Here is a 19508-nt window from a genome sequence, read left to right as displayed (position 1 = left end):
CAGTTAGTACCATTATATACAGGGTCAGTTAGTACCATACTATATACAGGGTCAGTTAGTACCATACTATATACAGGGTCAGTTAGTACCATACTATATACAGGGTCAGTTAGTACCATACTATATACAGGGTCAGTTAATACCACACTATATACAGGGTCAGTTAATACCATATACAGGGTGAGTTAATACCATACTATATACAGGGTCAGTTAATAGCATACTATATACAGGGTCAGTTAGTACCATACTATATACAGGGTCAGTTAATACCATACTATATACAGGGTCAGTTAGTACCATATACAGGGTCAGTTAATACCATACTATATACAGGGTCAGTTAGTACAATACTATATACAGGGTCAGTTAGTACCATACTATATACAGGGTCAGTTAATACCATACTATATACAGGGTCAGTTAATACCATACTATATACAGGGTCAGTTAATACCATACTATATACAGAGTCAGTTAATACCATACTATATAAAGGGTCAGTTAGTACCATGCTATATACAGGGTCAGTTAATACTATATACAGGGTCAGTTCATACAATACTATATACAGGGTCAGTTAATACCATACTATATACAGGGTCAGTTAATACCATACTATATACAGGGTCAGTTAGTACCATACTATATACAGGGTCAGTTAGTACCATATTATATACAGGGTCAGTTAATACCATACTATATACAGGGTCAGTTAGTACCATACTATATACAGGGTCAGTTAGTACCATACTATATACAGGGTCAGTTAATACCATACTATATACAGGGTCAGTTAGTACCATACTATATACAGGGTCAGTTAGTACCATACTATATACAGGGTCAGTTAATACCATACTATACACAGGGTCAGTTAGTACCATAATATATACAGGGTCAGTTAGTACCATACTATATACAGGGTCAGTTAATACCATACTATATACAGGGTCAGTTGGTACCATACTATATACAGGGTCAGTTAGTACCATACTATATACAGGGTCAGTTAGTACCATAATATATATAGGGTCAGTTAATACCATACTATATACAGGGTCAGTTAATACCATACTATATACAGGGTCAGTTAGTACCATACTATATACAGGGTCAGTTAATACCATACTATATACAGGGTCAGTTAGTACCATACTATATACAGGGTCAGTTAGTACCATACTATATACAGGGTCAGTTAATACCATACTATATACAGGGTCAGTTGGTACCATACTATATACAGGGTCAGTTAGTACCATACTATATACAGGGTCAGTTAGTACCATACTATATATAGGGTCAGTTAATACCATACTATATACAGGGTCAGTTAATACCATACTATATACAGGGTCAGTTAATACTATACTATATACAGGGTCAGTTAGTACCATACTATATGGTCAGTTAATACCATACTATATACAGGGTCAGTTAATACCATACTATATACAGGGTCAGTTAATACCATACTATATACAGGGTCAGTTAATACCATACTATATACAGGGTCAGTTAATACCATACTATATACAGGGTCAGTTAGTACCATACTATATACAGGGTCAGTTAATACCATACTATATACAGGGTCAGTTAATACCATACTATATACAGGGTCAGTTAATACCATACTATATACAGGGTCAGTTAGTACCATACTATATACAGGGTCAGTTAGTACCATACTATATACAGGGTCAGTTAATACCATACTATATACAGGGTCAGTTAGTACCATACTATATACAGGGTCAGTTAGTACCATACTATATACAGGGTCAGTTAGTACCATACTATATACAGGGTCAGTTAGTACCATACTATATACAGGGTCAGTTAGTACCATACTATATACAGGGTCAGTTAATACCATACTATATACAGGGTCAGTTAGTACCATACTATATACAGGGTCAGTTAGTACCATACTATATACAGGGTCAGTTAATACCATACTATATACAGGGTCAGTTAGTACCATACTATATACAGGGTCAGTTAATACCATACTATATACAGGGTCAGTTAGTACCATACTATATACAGGGTCAGTTAGTACCATACTATATACAGGGTCAGTTAATACCATACTATATACAGGGTCAGTTAATACCATACTATATACAGGGTCAGTTAGTACCATACTATATACAGGGTCAGTTAATACCATACTATATACAGGGTCAGTTAGTACCATACTATATACAGGGTCAGTTAATACCATACTATATACAGGGTCAGTTAATACCATACTATATACAGGGTCAGTTAGTACCATACTATATACAGGGTCAGTTAGTACCATACTATATACAGGGTCAGTTAATACCATACTATATACAGGGTCAGTTAATACCATACTATATACAGGGTCAGTTAGTACCATACTATATACAGGGTCAGTTAGTACCATACTATATACAGGGTCAGTTAATACCATACTATATACAGGGTCAGTTAGTACCATACTATATACAGGGTCAGTTAGTACCATACTATATACAGGGTCAGTTAGTACCATACTATATACAGGGTCAGTTAATACCATACTATATACAGGGTCAGTTAGTACCATACTATATACAGGGTCAGTTAGTACCATACTATATACAGGGTCAGTTAGTACCATACTATATACAGGGTCAGTTAGTACCATACTATATACAGGGTCAGTAAGTACCATACTATATACAGGGTCAGTTAGTACCATACTATATACAGGGTCAGTTAATACCATACTATATACAGGGTCAGTTAGTACCATACTATATACAGGGTCAGTTAGTACCATACTATATACAGGGTCAGTTAGTACCATACTATATACAGGGTCAGTTAATACCCTATATACAGGGTCAGTTATACCATACTATATACAGGGTCAGTTAATAACATACTATATACAGGGTCAGTTAGTACCATACTATATACAGGGTCAGTTAGTACCATACTATATACAGGGTCAGTTAGTACCATACTATATACAGGGTCAGTTAATACCATACTATATACAGGGTCAGTTAGTACCATACTATATACAGGGTCAGTTAATACCATACTATATACAGGGTCAGTTAGTACCATACTATATACAGGGTCAGTTAATACCATACTATATACAGGGTCAGTTAATACCATACTATATACAGGGTCAGTTAATACCATACTATATACAGGGTCAGTTAGTACCATACTATATACAGGGTCAGTTAGTACCATACTATATACAGGGTCAGTTAGTACCATACTATATACAGGGTCAGTTAGTACCATACTATATACAGGGTCAGTTAATACCATACTATATACAGGGTCAGTTAATACCATACTATATACAGGGTCAGTTAGTACCATACTATATACAGGGTCAGTTAATACCATACTATATACAGGGTCAGCAAGTACCATACTATATACAGGGTCAGTTAGTACCATACTATATACAGGGTCAGTTAATACCATACTATATACAGGGTCAGTTAGTACCATACTATATACAGGGTCAGTTAGTACCATACTATATACAGGGTCAGTTAGTACCATACTATATACAGGGTCAGTTAATACCATACTATATACAGGGTCAGTTAATACCATACTATATACAGGGTCAGTTAGTACCATACTATATACAGGGTCAGTTAGTACCATACTATATACAGGGTCAGTTAGTACCATACTATATACAGGGTCAGTTAGTACCATACTATATACAGGGTCAGTTAATACCATACTATATACAGGGTCAGTTAATACCATACTATATACAGGGTCAGTTAATACCATACTATATACAGGGTCAGTTAGTACCATACTATATACAGGGTCAGTTAGTACCATACTATATACAGGGTCAGTTAATACCATACTATATACAGGGTCAGTTAATACCATACTATATACAGGGTCAGTTAGTACCATACTATATACAGGGTCAGTTAGTACCATACTATATACAGGGTCAGTTAATACCATACTATATACAGGGTCAGTTAATACCATACTATATACAGGGTCAGTTAAGTACCATACTATATACAGGGTCAGTTAGTACCATACTATATACAGGGTCAGTTAATACCATACTATATACAGGGTCAGTTAGTACCATACTATATACAGGGTCAGTTAGTACCATACTATATACAGGGTCAGTTAGTACCATACTATATACAGGGTCAGTTAGTACCATACTATATACAGGGTCAGTTAGTACCATACTATATACAGGGTCAGTTAATACCATACTATATACAGGGTCAGTTAATACCATACTATATACAGGGTCAGTTAGTACCATACTATATACAGGGTCAGTTAATACCATACTATATACAGGGTCAGTTAGTACCATACTATATACAGGGTCAGTTAGTACCATACTATATACAGGGTCAGTTAATACCATACTATATACAGGGTCAGTTAATACCATACTATATACAGGGTCAGTTAATACCATACTATATACAGGGTCAGTTAGTACCATACTATATACAGGGTCAGTTAATACCATACTATATACAGGGTCAGTTAGTACCATACTATATACAGGGTCAGTTAATACCATACTATATACAGGGTCAGTTAGTACCATACTATATACAGGGTCAGTTAATACCATACTATATACAGGGTCAGTTAATACCATACTATATACAGGGTCAGTTAGTACCATACTATATACAGGGTCAGTTAGTACCATACTATATACAGGGTCAGTTAATACCATACTATATACAGGGTCAGTTAGTACCATACTATATACAGGGTCAGTTAGTACCATACTATATACAGGGTCAGTTAATACCATACTATATACAGGGTCAGTTAGTACCATACTATATACAGGGTCAGTTAGTACCATACTATATACAGGGTCAGTTAGTACCATACTATATACAGGGTCAGTTAATACCATACTATATACAGGGTCAGTTAGTACCATACTATATACAGGGTCAGTTAATACCATACTATATACAGGGTCAGTTAGTACCATACTATATACAGGGTCAGTTAATACCATACTATATACAGGGTCAGTTAATACCATACTATATACAGGGTCAGTTATTACCATACTATATACAGGGTCAGTTAATACCATACTATATACAGGGTCAGTTAGTACCATACTATATACAGGGTCAGTTAGTACCATACTATATACAGGGTCAGTTAGTACCATACTATATACAGGGTCAGTTAATACCATACTATATACAGGGTCAGTTAGTACCATACTATATACAGGGTCAGTTAGTACCATACTATATACAGGGTCAGTTAATACCATACTATATACAGGGTCAGTTAGTACCATACTATATACAGGGTCAGTTAGTACCATACTATATACAGGGTCAGTTAATACCATACTATATACAGGGTCAGTTAATACCATACTATATACAGGGTCAGTTAGTACCATACTATATACAGGGTCAGTTAATACCATACTATATACAGGGTCAGTTAGTACCATACTATATACAGGGTCAGTTAGTACCATACTATATACAGGGTCAGTTAATACCATACTATATACAGGGTCAGTTAGTACCATACTATATACAGGGTCAGTTAGTACCATACTATATACAGGGTCAGTTAGTACCATACTATATACAGGGTCAGTTAATACCATACTATATACAGGGTCAGTTAATACCATACTATATACAGGGTCAGTTAATACCATACTATATACAGGGTCAGTTAGTACCATACTATATACAGGGTCAGTTAATACCATACTATATACAGGGTCAGTTAATACCATACTATATACAGGGTCAGTTAGTACCATACTATATACAGGGTCAGTTAGTACCATACTATATACAGGGTCAGTTAATACCATACTATATACAGGGTCAGTTAATACCATACTATATACAGGGTCAGTTAAGTACCATACTATATACAGGGTCAGTTAGTACCATACTATATACAGGGTCAGTTAATACCATACTATATACAGGGTCAGTTAGTACCATACTATATACAGGGTCAGTTAGTACCATACTATATACAGGGTCAGTTAGTACCATACTATATACAGGGTCAGTTAATACCATACTATATACAGGGTCAGTTAGTACCATACTATATACAGGGTCAGTTAATACCATACTATATACAGGGTCAGTTAGTACCATACTATATACAGGGTCAGTTAATACCATACTATATACAGGGTCAGTTAATACCATACTATATACAGGGTCAGTTAGTACCATACTATATACAGGGTCAGTTAGTACCATACTATATACAGGGTCAGTTAGTACCATACTATATACAGGGTCAGTTAATACCATACTATATACAGGGTCAGTTAGTACCATACTATATACAGGGTCAGTTAGTACCATACTATATACAGGGTCAGTTAATACCATACTATATACAGGGTCAGTTAGTACCATACTATATACAGGGTCAGTTAGTACCATACTATATACAGGGTCAGTTAATACCATACTATATACAGGGTCAGTTAATACCATACTATATACAGGGTCAGTTAGTACCATACTATATACAGGGTCAGTTAATACCATACTATATACAGGGTCAGTTAAGTACCATACTATATACAGGGTCAGTTAGTACCATACTATATACAGGGTCAGTTAATACCATACTATATACAGGGTCAGTTAGTACCATACTATATACAGGGTCAGTTAGTACCATACTATATACAGGGTCAGTTAGTACCATACTATATACAGGGTCAGTTAATACCATACTATATACAGGGTCAGTTAGTACCATACTATATACAGGGTCAGTTAATACCATACTATATACAGGGTCAGTTAGTACCATACTATATACAGGGTCAGTCAATACCATACTATATACAGGGTCAGTTAGTACCATACTATATACAGGGTCAGTTAATACCATACTATATACAGGGTCAGTTAGTACCATACTATATACAGGGTCAGTTAGTACCATACTATATACAGGGTCAGTTAATACCATACTATATACAGGGTCAGTTAGTACCATACTATATACAGGGTCAGTTAGTACCATACTATATACAGGGTCAGTTAGTACCATACTATATACAGGGTCAGTTAATACCATACTATATACAGGGTCAGTTAATACCATACTATATACAGGGTCAGTTAATACCATACTATATACAGGGTCAGTTAGTACCATACTATATACAGGGTCAGTTAGTACCATACTATATACAGGGTCAGTTTAGTACCATACTATATACAGGGTCAGTTAATACCATACTATATACAGGGTCAGTTAGTACCATACTATATACAGGGTCAGTTAGTACCATACTATATACAGGGTCAGTTAATACCATACTATATACAGGGTCAGTTAGTACCATACTATATACAGGGTCAGTTAATACCATACTATATACAGGGTCAGTTAGTACCATACTATATACAGGGTCAGTTAGTACCATACTATATACAGGGTCAGTTAGTACCATACTATATACAGGGTCAGTTAGTACCATACTATATACAGGGTCAGTTAGTACCATACTATATACAGGGTCAGTTAATACCATACTATATACAGGGTCAGTTAGTACCATACTATATACAGGGTCAGTTAGTACCATACTATATACAGGGTCAGTTAGTACCATACTATATACAGGGTCAGTTAATACCATACTATATACAGGGTCAGTTAGTACCATACTATATACAGGGTCAGTTAATACCATACTATATACAGGGTCAGTTAGTACCATACTATATACAGGGTCAGTTAATACCATACTATATACAGGGTCAGCAAGTACCATACTATATACAGGGTCAGTTAGTACCATACTATATACAGGGTCAGTTAATACCATACTATATACAGGGTCAGTTAGTACCATACTATATACAGGGTCAGTTAGTACCATACTATATACAGGGTCAGTTAATACCATACTATATACAGGGTCAGTTAGTACCATACTATATACAGGGTCAGTTAATACCATACTATATACAGGGTCAGTTAGTACCATACTATATACAGGGTCAGTTAGTACCATACTATATACAGGGTCAGTTAATACCATACTATATACAGGGTCAGTTAGTACCATACTATATACAGGGTCAGTTAGTACCATACTATATACAGGGTCAGTTAGTACCATACTATATACAGGGTCAGTTAATACCATACTATATACAGGGTCAGTTAATACCATACTATATACAGGGTCAGTAAGTACCATACTATATACAGGGTCAGTTAGTACCATACTATATACAGGGTCAGTTAATACCATACTATATACAGGGTCAGTTAGTACCATACTATATACAGGGTCAGTTAGTACCATACTATATACAGGGTCAGTTAGTACCATACTATATACAGGGTCAGTTAATACCATACTATATACAGGGTCAGTTAGTACCATACTATATACAGGGTCAGTTAATACCATACTATATACAGGGTCAGTTAGTACCATACTATATACAGGGTCAGTTAAGTACCATACTATATACAGGGTCAGTTAGTACCATACTATATACAGGGTCAGTTAGTACCATACTATATACAGGGTCAGTTAATACCATACTATATACAGGGTCAGTTAGTACCATACTATATACAGGGTCAGTTAGTACCATACTATATACAGGGTCAGTTAATACCATACTATATACAGGGTCAGTTAGTACCATACTATATACAGGGTCAGTTAATACCATACTATATACAGGGTCAGCAAGTACCATACTATATACAGGGTCAGTTAGTACCATACTATATACAGGGTCAGTTAATACCATACTATATACAGGGTCAGTTAGTACCATACTATATACAGGGTCAGTTAGTACCATACTATATACAGGGTCAGTTAGTACCATACTATATACAGGGTCAGTTAATACCATACTATATACAGGGTCAGTTAGTACCATACTATATACAGGGTCAGTTAATACCATACTATATACAGGGTCAGTTAGTACCATACTATATACAGGGTCAGTTAATACCATACTATATACAGGGTCAGTTAGTACCATACTATATACAGGGTCAGTTAATACCATACTATATACAGGGTCAGTTAGTACCATACTATATACAGGGTCAGTTAGTACCATACTATATACAGGGTCAGTTAATACCATACTATATACAGGGTCAGTTAATACCATACTATATACAGGGTCAGTTAGTACCATACTATATACAGGGTCAGTTAGTACCATACTATATACAGGGTCAGTTAATACCATACTATATACAGGGTCAGTTAGTACCATACTATATACAGGGTCAGTTAATACCATACTATATACAGGGTCAGTTAGTACCATACTATATACAGGGTCAGTTAGTACCATACTATATACAGGGTCAGTTAATACCATACTATATACAGGGTCAGTTAGTACCATACTATATACAGGGTCAGTTAGTACCATACTATATACAGGGTCAGTTAATACCATACTATATACAGGGTCAGTTAGTACCATACTATATACAGGGTCAGTTAATACCATACTATATACAGGGTCAGTTAGTACCATACTATATACAGGGTCAGTTAATACCATACTATATACAGGGTCAGTTAATACCATACTATATACAGGGTCAGTTAGTACCATACTATATACAGGGTCAGTTAGTACCATACTATATACAGGGTCAGTTAATACCATACTATATACAGGGTCAGTTAGTACCATACTATATACAGGGTCAGTTAGTACCATACTATATACAGGGTCAGTTAATACCATACTATATACAGGGTCAGTTAGTACCATACTATATACAGGGTCAGTTAGTACCATACTATATACAGGGTCAGTTAGTACCATACTATATACAGGGTCAGTTAATACCATACTATATACAGGGTCAGTTAGTACCATACTATATACAGGGTCAGTTAATACCATACTATATACAGGGTCAGTTAGTACCATACTATATACAGGGTCAGTTAATACCATACTATATACAGGGTCAGTTAGTACCATACTATATACAGGGTCAGTTAATACCATACTATATACAGGGTCAGCAAGTACCATACTATATACAGGGTCAGTTAGTACCATACTATATACAGGGTCAGTTAATACCATACTATATACAGGGTCAGTTAGTACCATACTATATACAGGGTCAGTTAGTACCATACTATATACAGGGTCAGTTAGTACCATACTATATACAGGGTCAGTTAGTACCATACTATATACAGGGTCAGTTAATACCATACTATATACAGGGTCAGTTAGTACCATACTATATACAGGGTCAGTTAGTACCATACTATATACAGGGTCAGTTAGTACCATACTATATACAGGGTCAGTTAATACCATACTATATACAGGGTCAGTTAGTACCATACTATATACAGGGTCAGTTAGTACCATACTATATACAGGGTCAGTTAATACCATACTATATACAGGGTCAGTTAGTACCATACTATATACAGGGTCAGTTAATACCATACTATATACAGGGTCAGTTAGTACCATACTATATACAGGGTCAGTTAGTACCATACTATATACAGGGTCAGTTAATACCATACTATATACAGGGTCAGTTAGTACCATACTATATACAGGGTCAGTTAGTACCATACTATATACAGGGTCAGTTAATACCATACTATATACAGGGTCAGTTAGTACCATACTATATACAGGGTCAGTTAGTACCATACTATATACAGGGTCAGTTAGTACCATACTATATACAGGGTCAGTTAGTACCATACTATATACAGGGTCAGTTAATACCATACTATATACAGGGTCAGTTAGTACCATACTATATACAGGGTCAGTTAAGTACCATACTATATACAGGGTCAGTTAGTACCATACTATATACAGGGTCAGTTAGTACCATACTATATACAGGGTCAGTTAATACCATACTATATACAGGGTCAGTTAGTACCATACTATATACAGGGTCAGTTAATACCATACTATATACAGGGTCAGTTAAGTACCATACTATATACAGGGTCAGTTAATACCATACTATATACAGGGTCAGTTAAGTACCATACTATATACAGGGTCAGTTAGTACCATACTATATACAGGGTCAGTTAATACCATACTATATACAGGGTCAGTTAGTACCATACTATATACAGGGTCAGTTAGTACCATACTATATACAGGGTCAGTTAATACCATACTATATACAGGGTCAGTTAGTACCATACTATATACAGGGTCAGTTAGTACCATACTATATACAGGGTCAGTTAATACCATACTATATACAGGGTCAGTTAGTACCATACTATATACAGGGTCAGTTAATACCATACTATATACAGGGTCAGTTAGTACCATACTATATACAGGGTCAGTTAGTACCATACTATATACAGGGTCAGTTAGTACCATACTATATACAGGGTCAGTTAAGTACCATACTATATACAGGGTCAGTTAGTACCATACTATATACAGGGTCAGTTAATACCATACTATATACAGGGTCAGTTAGTACCATACTATATACAGGGTCAGTTAGTACCATACTATATACAGGGTCAGTTAGTACCATACTATATACAGGGTCAGTTAGTACCATACTATATACAGGGTCAGTTAGTACCATACTATATACAGGGTCAGTTAATACCATACTATATACAGGGTCAGTTAGTACCATACTATATACAGGGTCAGTTAATACCATACTATATACAGGGTCAGTTAGTACTATATACAGGGTCAGTTAGTACCATACTATATACAGGGTCAGTTAATACCATACTATATACTGGGTCAGTTAGTACCATACTATATACAGGGTCAGTTAATACCATACTATATACAGGGTCAGTTAGTACCAAACTATATTCAGGGTCAGTTAGTACCATACTATATACAGGGTCAGTTAGTACCATACTATATACAGGGTCAGTCAATACCATACTATATACAGGGTCAGTTAATACCATACTATATACAGGGTCAGTTAATACCATACTATATACAGGGTCAGCAAGTACCATACTATATACAGGGTCAGTTAGTACCATACTATATACAGGGTCAGTTAGTACCATACTCATACCATACTATATACAGGGTCAGTTAGTACCATACTATATACAGGGTCAGTTAGTACCATACTATATACAGGGTCAGTTAATACCATACTATATACAGGGTCAGTTAATACCATTATATACAGGGTCAGTTATACTATATACAGGGTCAGTTAATACCATACTATATACAGGGTCAGTTAGTACCATACTATATACAGGGTCAGTTAGTACCATACTATATACAGGGTCAGTTAATACCATACTATATACAGGGTCAGTTAGTACCATACTATATACAGGGTCAGTTATACCATACTATATACAGGGTCAGTTAGTACCATACTATATACAGGGTCAGTTAGTACCATACTATATACAGGGTCAGTTAGTACCATACTATATACAGGGTCAGTTAGTACCATACTATATACAGGGTCAGTTAGTACCATACTATATACAGGGTCAGTTAGTACCATACTATATACAGGGTCAGTTAATACCATACTATATACAGGGTCAGTTAATACCATACTATATACAGGGTCAGTTAGTACCATACTATATACAGGGTCAGTTAATACCATACTATATACAGGGTCAGTTAGTACCATACTATATACAGGGTCAGTTAATACCATACTATATACAGGGTCAGTTAGTACCATACTATATACAGGGTCAGTTAGTACCATACTATATACAGGGTCAGTTAATACCATACTATATACAGGGTCAGTTAGTACCATACTATATACAGGGTCAGTTAATACCATACTATATACAGGGTCAGTTAATACCATACTATATACAGGGTCAGTTAATACCATACTATATACAGAGTCAGTTAATACCATACTATATAAAGGGTCAGTTAGTACCATGCTATATACAGGGTCAGTTAATACTATATACAGGGTCAGTTAATACTATATACAGGGTCAGTTAATACCATACTATATACAGGGTCAGTTAATACCATACTATATAAAGGGTCAGTTAGTACCATACTATATACAGGGTCAGTTAGTACCATATTATATACAGGGTCAGTTAATACCATACTATATACAGGGTCAGTTAGTACCATACTATATACAGGGTCAGTTAATACCATACTATATACAGGGTCAGTTAGTACCATACTATATACAGGGTCAGTTAATACCATACTATATACAGGGTCAGTTAGTACCATACTATATACAGGGTCAGTTAGTACCATACTATATACAGGGTCAGTTAGTACCATACTATATACAGGGTCAGTTAGTACCATACTATATACAGGGTCAGTTAGTACCATACTATATACAGGGTCAGTTAGTACCATACTATATACAGGGTCAGTTAGTACCATACTATATACAGGGTCAGTTAATACCATACTATATACAGGGTCAGTTAGTACCATACTATATACAGGGTCAGTTAGTACCATACTATATACAGGGTCAGTTAATACCATACTATATACAGGGTCAGTAAGTACCATACTATATACAGGGTCAGTTAGTACCATACTATATACAGGGTCAGTTAATACCATACTATATACAGGGTCAGTTAATACCATACTATATACAGGGTCAGTTAGTACCATACTATATACAGGGTCAGTTAGTACCATACTATATACAGGGTCAGTTAATACCATACTATATACAGGGTCAGTTAGTACCATACTATATACAGGGTCAGTTAGTACCATACTATATACAGGGTCAGTTAGTACCATACTATATACAGGGTCAGTTAATACCATACTATATACAGGGTCAGTTAGTACCATACTATATACAGGGTCAGTTAGTACCATACTATATACAGGGTCAGTTAATACCATACTATATACAGGGTCAGTTAGTACCATACTATATACAGGGTCAGTTAATACCATACTATATACAGGGTCAGTTAATACCATACTATATACAGGGTCAGTTAGTACCATACTATATACAGGGTCAGTTAGTACCATACTATATACAGGGTCAGTTAGTACCATACTATATACAGGGTCAGTTAGTACCATACTATATACAGGGTCAGTTAATACCATACTATATACAGGGTCAGTTAATACCATACTATATACAGGGTCAGTTAGTACCATACTATATACAGGGTCAGTTAGTACCATACTATATACAGGGTCAGTTAATACCATACTATATACAGGGTCAGTTAATACCATACTATATACAGGGTCAGCAAATACCATACTATATACAGGGTCAGTTAATACCATACTATATACAGGGTCAGTTAATACCATACTATATACAGAGTCAGTTAGTACCAATATACAGGGTCAGCAAGTACCATAGTATATACAGGGTCAGTTAGTACCATACTATATACAGGGTCAGTTAGTACCATACTATATACAGGGTCAGTCAATACCATACTATATACAGGGTCAGTTAATACCATACTATATACAGGGTCAGTTAATACCATACTATATACAGGGTCAGTTAGTACCATACTATATACAGGGTCAGTTAATACCATACTATATACAGGGTCAGTTAATACCATACTATATACAGGGTCAGTTAGTACCATACTATATACAGGGTCAGTTAGTACCATACTATATACAGGGTCAGTTAGTACCATACTATATACAGGGTCAGTTAATACCATACTATATACAGGGTCAGTTAATACCATACTATATACAGGGTCAGTTAGTACCATACTATATACAGGGTCAGTTAGTAAAAATACTATATACAGGGTCAGTTAGTACCATACTATATACAGGGTCAGTTAATACTATACTATATACAGGGTCAGTAAGTACCATACTATATACAGGGTCAGTTAGTACCATACTATATACAGGGTCAGTTAATACCATACTATATACAGGGTCAGTTAATACCATACTATATACAGGGTCAGTTAATACCATACTATATACAGGGTCAGTTAGTACCATACTATATACAGGGTCAGTTAATACCATACTATATACAGGGTCAGTTAATACCATACTATATACAGGGTCAGTTAGTACCATACTATATACAGGGTCAGTTAGTACCATACTATATACAGGGTCAGTTAATACCATACTATATACAGGGTCAGTTAGTACCATACTATATACAGGGTCAGTTAATACCATACTATATACAGGGTCAGTTAATACTATACTATATACAGGGTCAGTTAGTACCATACTATATACAGGGTCAGTTAATACCATACTATATACAGGGTCAGTTAGTACCATACTATATACAGGGTCAGTTAGTACCATACTATATACAGGGTCAGTTAGTACCATACTATATACAGGGTCAGTTAGTACCATACTATATACAGGGTCAGTTAATACCATACTATATACAGGGTCAGTTGGTACCATACTATATACAGGGTCAGTTAGTACCATACTATATACAGGGTCAGTTAGTACCATACTATATACAGGGTCAGTTAGTACCATACTATATACAGGGTCAGTTAATACCATACTATATACAGGGTCAGTTAATACTATACTATATACAGGGTCAGTTAGTACCATACTATATACAGGGTCAGTTAATACCATACTATATACAGGGTCAGTTAATACCATACTATATACAGGGTCAGTTAGTACCATACTATATACAGGGTCAGTTAGTACCATACTATATACAGGGTCAGTTAGTACCATACTATATACAGGGTCAGTTAGTACCATACTATATACAGGGTCAGTTAATACCATACTATATACAGGGTCAGTTAGTACCATACTATATACAGGGTCAGTTAGTACCATACTATATACAGGGTCAGTTAGTACCATACTATATATAGGGTCAGTTAATACCACACTATATACAGGGTCAGTTAATACCATACTATATACAGGGTCAGTTAATACTATACTATATACAGGGTCAGTAAGTACCATACTATATACAGGGTCAGTTAATACCATACTATATACAGGGTCAGTTAATACTATACTATATACAGGGTCAGTAAGTACCATACTATATACAGGGTCAGTTAGTACCATACTATATACAGGGTCAGTTAGTACCATACTATATATAGGGTCAGTTAATACCATACTATATACAGGGTCAGTTAATACCATACTATATACAGGGTCAGTTAATACTATACTATATACAGGGTCAGTTAGTACCATACTATATACAGGGTCAGTTAATACCATACTATATACAGGGTCAGTTAATACCATACTATATACAGGGTCAGTTAGTACCATACTATATACAGGGTCAGTTAGTACCATACTATATACAGGGTCAGTTAGTACCATACTATATACAGGGTCAGTTAATACCATACTATATACAGGGTCAGTTAATACCATACTATATACAGGGTCAGTTAGTACCATACTATATACAGGGTCAGTTAGTACCATACTATATACAGGGTCAGTTAGTACCATACTATATACAGGGTCAGTTAATACCATACTATATACAGGGTCAGTTAGTACCATACTATATACAGGGTCAGTTAATACCATACTATATACAGGGTCAGTTAATACCATACTATATACAGGGTCAGTTAATACCATACTATATACAGGGTCAGTTAATACCATACTATATACAGGGTCAGTTAGTACCATACTATATACAGGGTCAGTTAATACCATACTATATACAGGGTCAGTTAATACCATACTATATACAGGGTCAGTTAGTACCATACTATATACAGGGTCAGTTAGTACCATACTATATACAGGGTCAGTTAATACCATACTATATACAGGGTCAGTTAGTACCATACTATATACAGGGTCAGTTAATACCATACTATATACAGGGTCAGTTAATACCATACTATATACAGGGTCAGTTAGTACCATACTATATACAGGGTCAGTTAGTACCATACTATATACAGGGTCAGTTAATACCATACTATATACAGGGTCAGTTAGTACCATACTATATACAGGGTCAGTTAGTACCATACTATATACAGGGTCAGTTTACCATACTATATACTATATACAGGGTCAGTTAAGTACCATACTATATACAGGGTCAGTTAGTACCATACTATATACAGGGTCAGTTAATACCATACTATATACAGGGTCAGTTAAGTACCATACTATATACAGGGTCAGTTAATACCATACTATATACAGGGTCAGTTAGTACCATACTATATACAGGGTCAGTTAATACCATACTATATACAGGGTCAGTTAATACCATACTATATACAGGGTCAGTTAGTACCATACTATATACAGGGTCAGTTAGTACCATACTATATACAGGGTCAGTTAATACCATACTATATACAGGGTCAGTTAGTACCATACTATATACAGGGTCAGTTAATACCATACTATATACAGGGTCAGTTAATACCATACTATATACAGGGTCAGTTAGTACCATACTATATACAGGGTCAGTTAGTACCATACTATATACAGGGTCAGTTAATACCATACTATATACAGGGTCAGTTAGTACCATACTATATACAGGGTCAGTTAGTACCATACTATATACAGGGTCAGTTAATACCATACTATATACAGGGTCAGTTAGTACCATACTATATACAGGGTCAGTTAGTACCATACTATATACAGGGTCAGTTAATACCATACTATATACAGGGTCAGTTAGTACCATACTATATACAGGGTCAGTTAGTACCATACTATATACAGGGTCAGTTAATACCATACTATATACAGGGTCAGTTAGTACCATACTATATACAGGGTCAGTTAGTACCATACTATATACAGGGTCAGTTAATACCATACTATATACAGGGTCAGTTAATACCATACTATATACAGGGTCAGTTAATACCATACTATATACAGGGTCAGTTAATACCATACTATATACAGGGTCAGTTAGTACCATACTATATACAGGGTCAGTTAATACCATACTATATACAGGGTCAGTTAATACCATACTATATACAGGGTCAGTTAGTACCATACTATATACAGGGTCAGTTAGTACCATACTATATACAGGGTCAGTTAGTACCATACTATATACAGGGTCAGTTAATACCATACTATATACAGGGTCAGTTAATACCATACTATATACAGGGTCAGTTAGTACCATACTATATACAGGGTCAGTTAGTACCATACTATATACAGGGTCAGTTAGTACCATACTATATACAGGGTCAGTTAATACCATACTATATACAGGGTCAGTTAATACCATACTATATACAGGGTCAGTTAATACCATACTATATACAGGGTCAGTTAGTACCATACTATATACAGGGTCAGTTAATACCATACTATATACAGGGTCAGTTAATACCATACTATATACAGGGTCAGTTAATACCATACTATATACAGGGTCAGTTAGTACCATACTATATACAGGGTCAGTTAGTACCATACTATATACAGGGTCAGTTAAGTACCATACTATATACAGGGTCAGCAAGTACCATACTATATACAGGGTCAGTTAGTACCATACTATATACAGGGTCAGTTAATACCATACTATATACAGGGTCAGTTAGTACCATACTATATACAGGGTCAGTTAGTACCATACTATATACAGGGTCAGTTAGTACCATACTATATACAGGGTCAGTTAGTACCATACTATATACAGGGTCAGTTAGTACCATACTATATACAGGGTCAGTTAATACCATACTATATACAGGGTCAGTTAGTACCATACTATATACAGGGTCAGTTAGTACCATACTATATACAGGGTCAGTTAATACCATACTATATACAGGGTCAGTTAGTACCATACTATATACAGGGTCAGTTAGTACCATACTATATACAGGGTCAGTTAATACCATACTATATACAGGGTCAGTTGGTACCATACTATATACAGGGTCAGTTAGTACCATACTATATACAGGGTCAGTTAGTACCATACTATATATAGGGTCAGTTAATACCATACTATATACAGGGTCAGTTAATACCATACTATATACAGGGTCAGTTAATACCATACTATATACAGGGTCAGTTAGTACCATACTATATACAGGGTCAGTTAGTACCATACTATATACAGGGTCAGTTAATACCATACTATATACAGGGTCAGTTAGTACCATACTATATACAGAGTCAGTTAGTACCATACTATATACAGGGTCAGTTAGTACCATACTATATACAGTTAATACCATACTATATACAGGGTCAGTTAATACCATACTATATACAGGGTCAGTTAGTACCATACTATATACAGGGTCAGTTAGTACCATACTATATACAGGGTCAGTTAGTACCATACTATATATAGGGTCAGTTAATACCATACTATATACAGGGTCAGTTAATACCATACTATATACAGGGTCAGTTAATACTATACTATATACAGGGTCAGTAAGTACCATACTA

This window comes from Oncorhynchus keta, chromosome 34, assembly GCF_023373465.1.
Source record: "Oncorhynchus keta strain PuntledgeMale-10-30-2019 chromosome 34, Oket_V2, whole genome shotgun sequence".
NCBI lineage: Eukaryota > Metazoa > Chordata > Actinopteri > Salmoniformes > Salmonidae > Oncorhynchus > Oncorhynchus keta.
Note: the sequence above shows the minus strand (reverse complement) of the source record.